The 13,798-nt window shown below is 39.2% G+C and overlaps 1 protein-coding gene across 1 annotated transcript in view; it reads right to left on the minus strand.

Annotated features, from left to right (window-relative positions):
• The window catches only part of NUBPL (nucleotide binding protein like), a 457,415-nt gene that overhangs the window by 37,920 nt on the left and 405,697 nt on the right, over positions 1-13,798 (minus strand). The gene's annotated exons all lie outside the window — the stretch shown is intronic.

The raw sequence follows: 13,798 nt of genomic DNA on the forward strand, positions 1-13,798 counted from the left end.
GCTACCCTTAGGACCTCTTTGTAATGTTGCATTCCTGTGACTAAATGGCCTTGATTCCATATTAAACTAAGCTTTCACACTGCTATAGCAAAGTGCCATTATAGTTTTATTATCATTCATTAAGTTTACAAATGGATTGGGAACGGTAATCCACATGGTATAAGTGGTATATCAACGTTAGTTGCTGCTATTGCTGTTATTCTTTATTATTATCATTACTATTTTTCCAATCCAACCAATCATCAACATTAATAGTATCAGAGGTAGACCCTAAAACTTTGGAGGGTCTAGCATAGCATGAATCTCATACGCCTTTGACCAAAGAAGCATCCTCTTTTTTTTCTGAGGATACTCTAGATTATGAGATTGACTCAAACAAGCCAATCATCATTTCATAATTTCCTTCTTCAATTCCCCGCTCCCCTATACTTCTGGCTCCTCTGTCCATGGGATTTCCCAGGCAAGAATACTGGAGAAGGTTGACATTTCCTCCTTCAGAGGATCTTCCCAACCCAGGGATTGAACCCATGTCTTCTGTGTCTCTATTGGCAGCTAGATTCTTTACCACTGAGCCACCTACTTACTCATAAAAAAGAATGAAATAATGCCATTTGCAGCAACAAGAATGGAACTAGGGATGAACATATTAAGTGAAGTAAGTCAGAAAGAGAAAGACAAATATTATTTCATATCACTTATACGTGGAATCTACAATATGACACAAAGAAGCTTATCTACGAAATACAACAGTCTCATAAACATAGAGGACACAGTTGTGGCTGCCAGAAGGAAAAGTGGGTACAGGAGCGGTGGACTGAGAGTTAGGGATTAACAGATGCAAACTATTATATAAGACAGATAAACAACAAAGTCCTATTGTATAGCACAGGGGACCATATTCAATAGCCTGTGATAAACCAAAATGTAAAAGAATATGAAAAAGAATGCATTGGCTGGGCAAAAACTCATTCAAATTTTCTGTAAGATGTTATAAATGAACTTTTTGGCCAACTCAACTGAACTACTTTGCTGTACAGCAAAAATTAACACAATGTTATAAATCAACTACACCAATAAAATAAATTTAAAATAAAAGCAATAAAATAAATTAAAAAAATATCTACCCTCAGGGATAAGTCAGGAGCTTGGCATGAACACACACACACTACTATATATAAGATAGATAACTAACATGGAACTACTGGTACACTCTATTCAATATTCTGTGATAACCTATACGAGAAAAGAATCTAAAACAGAATGAATATATGTATGTGTATAACTGAGTCAATTTGCTGTACATCTGAAACTAGCACAACACTGTTCCAATAAAATATTTGAAAAGAAACTAATTAAAAACAAAAAACAAGGGACTTCCCTGGTGGTCAAGTGGTAAAGAATCCACTTGCCAATGCAGGCAACACGGGTTCCACCCCTGGTCTGGGAAGACTCCACATGCCACGGAGCAACTAAGTCCACACACCACAACTACTGAGTCAATACACTGCAACTGCTGAAGTCCAGGAGCCCTAGAGTCCATGCTCTGCAACAAGAGAAGCCACCGCAATGGGAAGCCTTGGCACTGCATCTAGAGAAAGCCCACACACAGCAGTGAAGAGCCAGTGCACCCAAAAAGAGAAAGGAAAACACCTCAAAAAACCCAAGCCCCTCCCCCACCCCCCCCAAAATATCTACCCTCAAGAAGATGCTATTCTAGTGGACCACTCATGCCACACCTCTCACCCACATTATCCATTCATCTATGGCCAGGATCGGGTACCCTGTCAGGACACAGGACTGGCAATAGGTACAGAGTAGGGAGGAGAAAAGACCAGGCCTCCAGATAGCCACGCCTCACCCTTACCCTCCTGCCAGACTGACTATACATCAGCATGGTTAAGAGAAAATCCCCTCATCAACCGCTCCCTCCCCCACCCCCCCCCCACCGCTACACTCACCTTTGATGTTTTGGCTTTTATCACCTCTGGAAGCTCACAGTTCATGTAGCTAAGAGGCGGCTCTCCTTTCCAACCAGCAGACACCTAACACTAAGAGCTTTTCATGAGGAAAAACTTGAAGATTTGTAGGAACCAAGGGCATTTTACATGGAAACTAGACTCCGGGCTGCAGGACTGTGTGCAAGCACCTTCTCATCAGGTACGAGCTGTACTGAGCAGCTCTGCGATCTAGGATTCCATCCACATACAATCCACTTGTGCCACGCTAGACGCTCGCATCAGCAGTGCCTGAAGGGCATGACCAGGAGATTGAATTTGACCTACTTCATACTCGGGTTCCTGCTCTGTGGGATCTTAATGAGTTTCACTAAACCAAATCTTCCCAGTTTCCCTAAAATGTAAGGAAAGAAACAAGATTCAAATGATTCATTTAGAAATATCCCTTTATCATGCGATGTTGACTAAACTTTTCAAATGAGAGCATGTCAAGTAGATGACTACCACTTATCCATCTCAAGAGCAGGAACAGAAATTATCTACAAAATAGAGAAACTCAATTCTCAAAAAACCAAAAAATGTTATTTGGCCAGTGATTCAGCCTCTTTCTCTCAAACCAAACTTTTTGGTAAAAGTAACAACAAATGAGGAAAATAGGTGTTTTGAATTGAATCTCTTATTTTCCCTTCCTCCTGGTGGAGGTAACTAATAGACAGTGAAATGGCCAAGAGGTAGGCAGGAAGCCACAGACAATAGGAGGAGAAGTGGAGGACAGAAATAATCCACGGATGGTAGCTAGGTCTGAAACAATGTAGAATTCAGTGTATTTCTACTTTACATGATAAAGGAAGAGGCATGGGAAATAATAGTTATACTAGCTTAGGTAATGACAGTAATTAATAGTTACATGCCTCTACTATGCTAGGCCCAGTGCCTGCCAGGTATTTTATATCCATTATCTCTTAGCAATCCTCCAAGGGTGGCAGTATTCTTATCTTAGAAAAGAAAAAACTGGGGACTCAGAGAGTTAAGTGTCTTGCCCAGACTGACATAGCAAAGTGGAAGAGCCTGGACTGGAACCTAAACTCAAGGCCCTTCCCTTTCGCCCCAAGTCTCCTCTCCATGACCCCTCAGAATCCTTTGCAATATTTGATACAGTTCTCAAATGGGAATCTATTATATTGATAGCTTAAAACATTTTAAATAACATTCTAGTGAAACATGTAGAATATCATTAGGGTATGGAAAAATCACCTACAGAGCTTGTTTAAATTGAGTATTACTGGGTTCTATCACTGAAAGACTGAAATTCAGTAGGTCTGGGGTTTACTATCTAGACCCCAGGTCCAGGAATCTAGATTTTAAACATCCAAGTAATTAATATAGGTGATCACCAGATTATACTTTAAGATACAATGTCATTGACCCTACCTGAAATTTCTAATTCTCAATTTCCTATTCCCTTGCTTTGTCACTCATTTTGTTCTAAAATGTATGATGGATATATGCCAATGAGATTATAGTTTGGTGTTTTGGGGAAAAAATACAATACTGGTGGGAAGGCACCCAAGTACTTGGTGGAACTCTGTTGCTAACTGGTTGGGTAAACTCAAATAATTCCTTTGAATTGCTGGGGGCCTTTGCTTCTTTACAAATGAAGAGTTTCTAAAATCACACATCTATGATTTTATTTGGCTAAAGAAAGCCAATTTTTAAAATGAAAATGGTCTCTAGAGCCTAAACATTTCAATGGTGAAATCTGATAAGCAGAGTCTGCTTTCTCTATAAGTTTTATAATATCAACACAGTGCCTCTCAATATCATGGATCTGGGGAAAGGGAATGGGAATCCAAAACTGGAAGTAAGTGCAAGTTACATTTTAAAACCATTCAGTTGTTTGCTTAGCAACTGATTTCTTCAATTTCCTGATGGCTCAGCAGGTAAGGGATCTGCCTGCAATGAAGGAGATGCAGGTTTGATTCCTGGGTGGGGAAGATTCCCTGGAGGAAGAAATGGCAACCCCTTCCAGTATTCTTGCCTGAGAAAGCCCATGGGCAGAGGATCCTGGGAGGCTACAGTCCAAAGGGTTGCAAAGAGTCAGACACGCCTGAGCACACCCACACAATCAAGTAGTTATAGCCATCCTAAGAATCCTTTTTGTATATATACAGTAGACTCTTGAATGATACAAGTTAGAACTGTGCTGGTCCACTTACATGTGGATTTTTTAAAATAGTAAATACTATAATACTAAATGACCCTCAGTTGAATCTGTGGATACAGATCCATAGACACAGAGGGTCAACTTTAAAGTTACTGGAGGATTTTCCACTGAGTAGAAAGTGGGGCCTTAAATCCCCATGCTGTTTGAGGGCAACTGTATTTTAAATCTTAAAAGGCAAGTTGTTGCAAATCATTCATTCTAGTTTTCAGTAGCATCTTGCTGCTGCTGCTGCTAAGTCGCTTCAGTCCTGTCTGACTCCGTGTGACCCCATAGATGGCAGCCCACAAGGCTTCCCTGTCCCTGGGATTCTCCAGGCAAGAATACTGGAGTAGGTTGCTATTTCCTTCTCCAATGCATGAAAGTAAAACGTGAAAGTGAAGTCGCTCAATCGTGTCCGACTCTCAGCAACCCCATGGACTGCAGCCGACCAGGCTCCTCTGTCCATGGATTTTCCAGGCAGAGTACTTGCAGTCCAATGCAATTTTGAGTTAGCTTTTAAAGAACTAAAGACACCCCTTGATTTACATTAACACACCCTTGGATATTCAAAACACAGGTTGAGAATTGCTGATTTATATCTTGTTTTTAAATGCCCAAAGTATGATTTATTGATGGTTAGTGTCCATGGAGATAAACCTAAGAAGTGAAATAAGTTATATGAGTGAAGCCACAAGTTACAAAAGATAAGGAAGACCATGGTGAAATACCTATGGTTTGAGGAAAATCAGGAAGCAAACTTGCTCACTTTCGGAAAATTGTGTTTATTTACCTTGAAATATTCCTCTCAGCTCTGTGACTGATTAACACCTTAAGATTGCCGGGAGAAATATCGATAACCTCAGATATGCAGATGACACCACCCTTATGGCAGAAAGTGAAGAGGAACCAAAAGCCTCTTGATGAAAGTGAAAGTGGAGAGTGAAAAAGTTGGCTTAAAGCTCAACATTCAGAAAACGAAGATCATGGCATCTGGTCCCATCACTTCATGGGAAATAGATGGGGAAACAGTGGAAACAGTGTCAGACTTTATTTTTCTGGGCTCCAAAATCACTGCAGATGGTGACTGCAGCCATGAAATTAAAAGACGCTTACTCCTTGGAAGGAAAGTTATGACCAACCTAGATAGCATATTCAAAAGCAGAGACATTACTTTGCCAACAAAGGTTCGTCTAGTCAAGGCTATGGTTTTTCCTGTGGTCATGTATGGACGTGAGAGTTGGACTGTGAAGAAGGCTGAGCGCCGAAGTATTGATGCTTTTGAACTGTGGTGTTGGAGAAGACTCTTGAGAGTCCCTTGGACTGCAAGGAGATGCAACCAGTCCATTCTGAAGGAGATCAGTCCTGGGATTTCTTTGGAAGGAATGATGCTGAAGCTGAAACTCCAGTACTTTGGCCACCTCATGCGAAGAGTTGACTCATTGGAAAAGACTGATGCTGGGAGGGATTGGGGGCAGGAGGAGAAGGGGACGACAGAGGATGAGATGGCTGGATGGCATCACTGACTCAATGGACGTGAGTCTGAGTGAACTCCGGGAGTTGGTGATGGACAGGGAGGCCTGGCGTGCTGTGATTCATGGGGTCGCAAAGAGTCAGACACGACTGAGCGACTGAACTGAACTGAACTGAACGTGAGTTTGAGTGAACTCCAGGAGTTAGTGATGGACAGGGAGGCCTGGTGTGCTGCGATTCATGGGGTCACAAAGAGTTGGACATGACTGAGCCACTGAACTGAACTGAACTGAAGGCACTAATTTTCTTGTTCAAACAGCCTAGTCCAGCAGCAACTTTGGTTACAGAAAGAAATGAAGAAACAATACCATGTATTATTACTTGGGAAATCTGAATCGTCGGAAACAAAAGAAACAATTCACTCAATTATGAACTAAGTTGAAACGCACTACTTACAGCAATGTTGAGGGAGACATTAATTTCACATTTAGATAGTGTGCAATATTTTCTCCAGCATTTTGCAGTATAATTTAATAGCTCTTATTTAAAAAGGAACTTTTCAACTCAATTGATGCTAGTTTTATCTCTGAAGCTTTCAATTATACACATTCCCAAAAGCATCATATTAAGTAAACTCAATGCATTCATAATCTTACATAGCCAGTGTAGCATAGTAGAGGCACTTAGGGAAGTGTACTAAGATTATTTTGCATGTATCATAAGGATAAATATATGTTTTCAATCTATTTTCTAACTATTTCGTAAGCCAGATCTTAGAGAGCTCATAAATTGACTTTGACTTCTTCAGTTTATGATTTTGCAGCATCCAAGAAAGATAAAATGTTTGCTGCTGCAGCTAAGCAATGTAATATTGCTACAGTCTATTTATTTGTACTGCAAGGTAAGCTCACAAGTTAAAATGAAAAGGTTACTTTTTTAGGTCAAGAATTCTAAGAAAAACAAATTTTTATACTCCATACTAATCTTTAATAACATTCATGAATGCTATGCCCTAAAAAACCAAAGTAACTATTTTTATGGCTTAGAAAAAATTCTAGCCAATAACCTCTAATCTACCAATAACCCAAAATATGAACTCCTGAACCAAACCCCTGACAAACCATAAAAGACCAGGTGGCAGCAGGCTATATAGGTGCTCAAGCATCTTCTCCCTTCACATTGTACTGCATCTTCAAAACTGAAGAAATAGTTCTATGAGCCAAAAAGGGGCTGGTGGAACTACAGCTCTCTCTACTTAGAAAAATAAGAAGAGTATGTCCCAGTGGATCAGAAACTTCTGTTATCATGATGTTCAAAATCATTGGGATGCTACTTGACCGGCAAATTGTGCATTTACCTAATTTTTTAGAGGTTTTGTGTCCACTTAAAAAACTTTGGGTATAATTGTGGTCTAAGGATGCTCTATCAGTGCTGAGGGGAAAGCCAGAGAGCAGGACTTTGTTGTAATGTGTCTGTATTATATCTAAAGGATACATAACTTTTTCTAGAATTGTTGTTTAGGCATTCAGAATTTGAGTAGGCTAAATCATTCTCAATAGTAATTCTGAATAATCCTTGTGTCTGAAATGCCAGATGGAGGAATATCAAGGTAGATGAAATGAATTAATAATAATGGCAGCTAAAATTTATCAAGTGTTTGATATGAACAATTTTGGTTAATTCTCACAGTGATCCTCTGAGGTACATATAATTATATATTCCATTTTACAAATGAGGAAACTGAGATCTATGGAAGTTAAACCATTGGCTTAAGGATTCAGAGCTGGTAATGGAAGGATGAGAATTTAACCCAGGCAACTGGGTTCCATATCTGACATGTTTAAAAGATGTGCTATATGGCCTTCCAGAAGGCCTCGTTTGCTTCCAGGAAGTCCAACTCCACAATGGTCAGCCTGTCTCTGCTTACCTATTGTTAGTTGCCAAGGAAAGGAGACAATCCTTAAGGTGAGCAGCATAAAATGTTCAAATGAGAGTTAAATAAGGAACTTGTGTTTTTATTTATGCTACATTGTGCTGTATGTAAGGCAATTTATATCATTCAGTACTTCAGAACCATACCATTAATTTTGGAATGTCAGATTAGCATGGAAGCTATCTAATCTAGCATTTTTTTCAATAGGAATTTTCTGACACCAAGGATACAATGTTTAGGGATACAGCCTCTGTAAACATATTCCAAGTTAAAAAGTTCTTTGCAAAAGGATGGGGAAAAAGGGGTAACTATGTAGAATTTGAGGGAAGTGACCATAAGACAGATGGAATTGACTGAGAAAATCTCATTGCTTTGAGGTTCATGGAAGAAACTTGTTGCCAACTCTGGGCCCCTGGGGTGTCCCCCCAGAACCTTGTGAGCAATGGACTTTTATAGAGTTTATAAGAACTCTAGGGACCTCACCTCTAGGGACCAGGGGGCTCCTCAGCTCCAGGAGAGAAGCTAAGAAATTCCAAGAAGCCTGTGCAGTTCCTAACACGTTTGTGTGCACAGCTAAATAGTGTATACTATTTTCTTCCCTACCTCTTCTATTCTTACTTGGCGGGGCGGCGGGGGTGGGGGCCAGGGGGGCGGTGGTTTCTGTGTTATCTGTACTCAAAGAAATCTCCATGCCTTTATGAAGTGACAATGACCAAATTCTCTTCATCAATTCATTCAACGTTTCTGGTCAAAACAAAGAAATAACTAGAAAAGGTTGGAAAGGATAAGAAGGTGTTTTAGTAAATTTAAAATATATTGTTTCCCTGAAGTACTAGTGCCTTTTCAAAAGGCAGTCTCCTAATTTGTAATCACACTCTTACTATTTTATATCCAAATTCATTCCGTATTTCATGACATTTTATTATTTAAACATTTTATTTCCTTATCCGGCATTGGTTATTTTTGAACCCATGGTCAGATAAGAAGGTTGGGCAGATGGTACTTTCAATTTAAACAGATTTTTATGCCATTAAATGGAATGTTTGCTCTGTCTAAGAAGAGCATTGACTGTAAAAGTCACAAGCTTCAGACCATTTCCTGTGGGATTTTTCCACTGTCCTTCCAATTAGCCAGTCAATGTGATGTTTCTCTAAACATGATCATGTATTTTTCTCTGAGGGTTACCTTCCATCCCATTCAAGAAAGATGATCCTGGAAAATAAGGACAGCTTTCTACACACCCTCAGCACAGTATTATGATTAATTGCAGCCTAACGTAATAAATGACAAAAGGAAAAAGCATTCAGTTTCTTTACTCTTCTCATATAAAAAAGCATTTGTTGCAGTTTGAGTCCCAGCCAACTTTCACTGTTTAGACAATAATTAGTCGAATTCTACCACTCACCAACAATCATAACAGACATTATATAATTGTAATTTAGACCAATGACCTTGGACTTATGAAAACAGAATGTGGGATATTTAATTGCATAATGTGGCACTACAATTCTGTATCTATAAACTCCAGGTTTTTATATTAGCTAATTGATTTATAATACCCTGTACCTAAACATTTCTGAAAATGACAAAATTATGTGAGTTCTACAAGATAACCAAATAACATTTAAATCAAACAAATGGATCCATATTAAAAGTAAGACTTCCATTCTCCTATAAATAATGACTTCATATACTTCAGAAATTTGAAGGGACTTTGCAACAGTTTAAATTGATCTGTTTCAGACAATTGGACTAGTTTAAATTATTGAAGGATGAAAACAAATCAACATCTTTTATAATCAGAGAAATGCTGAATCTGTTCAATACTCACTGTCAGTAGAGTTCACCTTAAGAAATAGAATGGGTTGTGCATACAAAAACAAACCTCAAGTTGGAAGCTTCACATCAACTGAATGATGGATAAAAGACTCTTCCAGCACAGTAGGCAAATTTCCCCTTTAATAAGCAGCCAGGAAAAAGCAATATTTCAATGTTTGCTCTCCTTCCTCTGAGAGAGAGGGTTTCACTATGACTTATTTTACTTCCTTTTTATTCTGTCCTATTTTCTTGGCTCTCACAGACAGCTCCAGTAGCAACATGACAATACCACTTTGCACTTGCCGAAAGCGCCTTTTCTCTAAAACTCTCAGCTGTGGTCTATGCGAGGAGAGTGTAAAACAGGGGAAATGATGCAAACATTGAAGTTCATCCTCTCGTGCAAACATTTTGAGAGACTCAGACTCATTTGAACTCCAGCCTGGGAAAGAAGGACACCAATGAAAACCTAACTCCTCCCAAACTTCATGCTTAGTATCCCTGAAGCCTTCGGCAAGATTCACCATTATCTTGAGCTCTGACTCACATATAAAATACAGCAATTCCATTTTCTTTATGAGCATCTTAAGAGTAGCTAGATTGCTTTTTCTAAAATAAAACTTGGGGAAAAAAAGCAGATTCTTGGAATTCTAAAAATAAGCCTAAAGTGGGTACTTAGTGAGTATCAGTCTTGGATGTATGTTTCTAGTTGAAAACATTCACATTTCTGTTTTGTTTTGTTTTGTTTTTTTAATGAAAAAACTTACTTATCCCGGGGGGAAGAAAATCTCAAAATAAAAAAATGCTTCAGAATATAATTTATCAAAAGGTTGTTGATGCTCTCTTTTCAGTGTTTTATGTATTTGCATATGTATATGCAAATCTGCCAGAGAAGGCAATGGCACCCCACTCCAGTACTCTTGCCTGGAAAATCCCATGGATGGAGGAGCCTGGTGGGCTGCAGTCCATAGGGTCGCTAAGAGTCGGACTCGACCGAGCGACTTCCCTTTCACTTTTCACTTTCATGCATTGGAGAAGGAAATAGCAACCCACTCCAGTGTTCTTGCCTGGAGAATCCCAGGGACGGGGGAGCCTGGTGGGCTGCAGTCTATGGGGTCGCACAGAGTCAGACACGACCGAAGCAACTTAGCAGCAGCAGCAGCACGTAAATCTGCAGCTATAGCCATCTACACAAGTATTTTTTAATGGAAGAGAACTTTCTTTACAAACATCAGAGATCTCTGATGTATGCTAAAGTTGTTTAAGGTTACTATCATAAGATAGAGATTTTCAACTTCCCAGGTTCCTGACGAGTACCTGGGTTTCAGGAATCAACAATCATTCCTTTGCTCTCAGCATTCATAATGGCTTTGAAAACTTAGAGCAGTTTTCCCTTCAAATTTCATCAAAGATGCAGATAGTTCTCAAAGTTTATCAGCTAATTAGAAGAGTTAATTTGTGTGGGTTGGAAATTCCTCAGCCCAGTTTTTATTTTAGTAAACCTAAAACAAAATACACATAACTCCTCTACCAAGAGAAAATGTAGGAAAGATAAATTAACCTGCCAGAGTAACCAGAAAGAATGTATTTTTGCAAACATGTATTTCTTGTAGATTAAAGAAAGTATGCTTTTAAAAAGAGATTACAAGCCAGTATATACAGTACCATCCTGGTTTTGTTTTAAATAAATGTGTGTGTGTGTGTGTGTGTTAAAGTCACTCAGTCTTGTCTGACTCTTTGTAACCCCATGGCTGAAGCCCGCTAGGCTCCTCTGTCCATGGGATTCTCCAGACAAGAATACTGGACTGGGTAGCCATTCCCTTCTCCAGGTCACCTTCTCGACTCACATATACACAAACACATATACCAGCAAATAAAATACAACAGCATATAGAAAGATTAATATATCATGACTAAGTGGGAATGCAAGGCTGGTTCAACATTAAAAAAATCAATCAATGTAATTCACCATATCAATAGACTAAAGAAGAAAAATCACATGACCATCTCAATATTCACACAAAAGCATTTGAAAGAATTCTATATTTACTCATGATACTCTTTACAAGTTAGGAAGTGAAGGGAAGTTGTGCAGCCTAATTCAAGGCATCTACAAAAAACCTACAGCTAACATCATACTTAGCACAGGAGCAAAGTAAGGCTGTCTGCTCTCACCAGGGCTACTAAACATCACATTGAAGATGCTGGCCAGTGCAATAAGGCAAGAGGAACAGGCACATTGTTCAGAAAAGAAGAAATAAATTTTCTCTATTTGAAGATTAAAAAAATACATCTAAACAACATTAGTTATTAGTTAAATGTGAATTAAAACCACCATTATATACCACCATATACCTGTTACGGTGACATTAAAAAATAATTATACTAAGTGCTTGTTAGGCTGTGGAGCGATGGAACCCTTAGAGTTGCTATTGGAAATGCAAATGTTATATAGTCAGCCTGGAAAATTGTTCAGTATTTTCTTATAAAGTTAAACCTTTACCTAACAAATAATCTAGCAATTCCATTCCTAGATATTCACCAAAGAGAAATGAAAATTATTTCCCAGTGGCTTTATTCAAATCGCCAAAAACTGGAGACAACTCAAAACGTACTTAGAGTGAATGGAAACAAGTTGTGGTACATCTATCTATCAGTGAAATCTTAGTCATAAAAAAAAAAATGAACTGTTCATACACATAACAACATGGATGAATCTCAAATGCCTTATACTAAGAGAAAAAAGCCAGACTCAAAAGATTACATCTTGCACAAGTCTACTTATATGACATTCCAGAGAAGGCAAAATTAGAGAAAGAAAACAGATCAGTGGTCACCAGGGGCTGGAGATGAGAGTAAGAGGAGAGGCTGACTATAAGGGCAATGAAAGGAATTTTTTTTGAGGTTGATAGAACTGTTTTGTAACTTGATTGTGCTGGTGCTAACAGGACAGTGTGCACTTATCAAAACTCCACAGTACACAAAAAATGTGAATTTTACTGGAGGTGAATATGGTAAACTTTAAAAATGCATTAATGCATACACATAAAACCTGGAAGGATATATGCCAAAATACTGATGGCAATCATCTCTTTGATGTATTACGGGTGATTTTAATTTCTTTCTTATCCTCTAACATTTTTAAATTATCTCCAATCAATATATATTACTTTTATTTCCAGGGGAAAATAAAATTACATTTCTTTCATCTGTTGAATGTGAGGTTGCCTGCGTCTTGGAGGTTTTCTTCATCCCAGTATTCCCTTCTTTCTTCCATTCTGTCCTTTAGAATAGTTTTAATACATCAAAACTCAGTTTAAGAAGATGCAATGATTGCCTAATGCCTACTCAAGCTAGCCCTAATTTCTTTGCTGCCTCTATTTCTAACATGAGATTAGACAAAGATTTATTGAACCCTTATTATGTGCCAGGAACTACTAGGTGCTGTACATGAAATATCTTATGTGATCCTAGTACAATAACCTCAAATAATGTGCTTTTTCTGTCCTCAATTTACGGATGCCTATTGTCACAAGCTAATAGAGATGGAAGTGTGATGATCCCAGAGCTCAAATTCTCAACCACTGCAGTGGAGTGAGGTGATTAAAAAGTATGACATCTGGGGTTTCCTTGGTGGCTCAGTGTTGAAGAGTTGGCCTGCCAATGCTAGATACATGGGTTTTCCATGATCTGGGAAGATCCTACATGGTGCAGAGCAACTAAGCCCACGACTACTGAACCTGCGCTCTAGAGCCTGGGAGCCGCAACTATCAAAGCCATGTGCTGCGACTGCGGAAGCCTGCATGCCTTAGAGCCTTGCTCTGCAAGAAAAGAAGCCACCGCAATGAGAAGCCTATGCATCGCAACTAGAGAGCAGCAACCCCACTCAGCACAACTAGAAAAAAGTCCGCACAGCAACGAAGACTCAGCACGGTCAAAAATAAATAAAATGATTATTTTTTAAAAAAGTATGGAATCTGGAGGAAAGCTGCCTGAGTTCTAAACCTTGGCTCACTACTCTAACGGGTGATCTTGGGGGAAATTATTTAACTCCCCTGAATCTTTTCCCTGAGCATGCTGCTGCTGCTAAGTCGCTTCAGTCGTGTCCAACTCTGTGCGACCCCATAGATGGCAGCCCACCAGGCTCCCCCACCCCCGGGATTCTCCAGGCAAGAACACTGGAGGGGGTTGCCATTTCCTTCTCCAAGGCATGAAAGTGAAAAGTGAAAGTGAAGTCACTCAGTCGTGTCGGACTCTTAGCGACCCCATGGACTGCAGCCTACCAGGCTCCTCCATCCATGGGATTTTCCAGGCAAGAATACCAGAGTGGGTTGCCATTGCCTTCTCCTCCCTGAGCATACATAAAGATAATAACAGCAACTATTCAGTTGGTTGTGAGGATTAAATTATATTATACATGTG

This window comes from Bubalus bubalis, chromosome 20 (assembly GCF_019923935.1).
Source record: "Bubalus bubalis isolate 160015118507 breed Murrah chromosome 20, NDDB_SH_1, whole genome shotgun sequence".
Classification (NCBI taxonomy): Eukaryota; Metazoa; Chordata; class Mammalia; order Artiodactyla; family Bovidae; genus Bubalus; species Bubalus bubalis.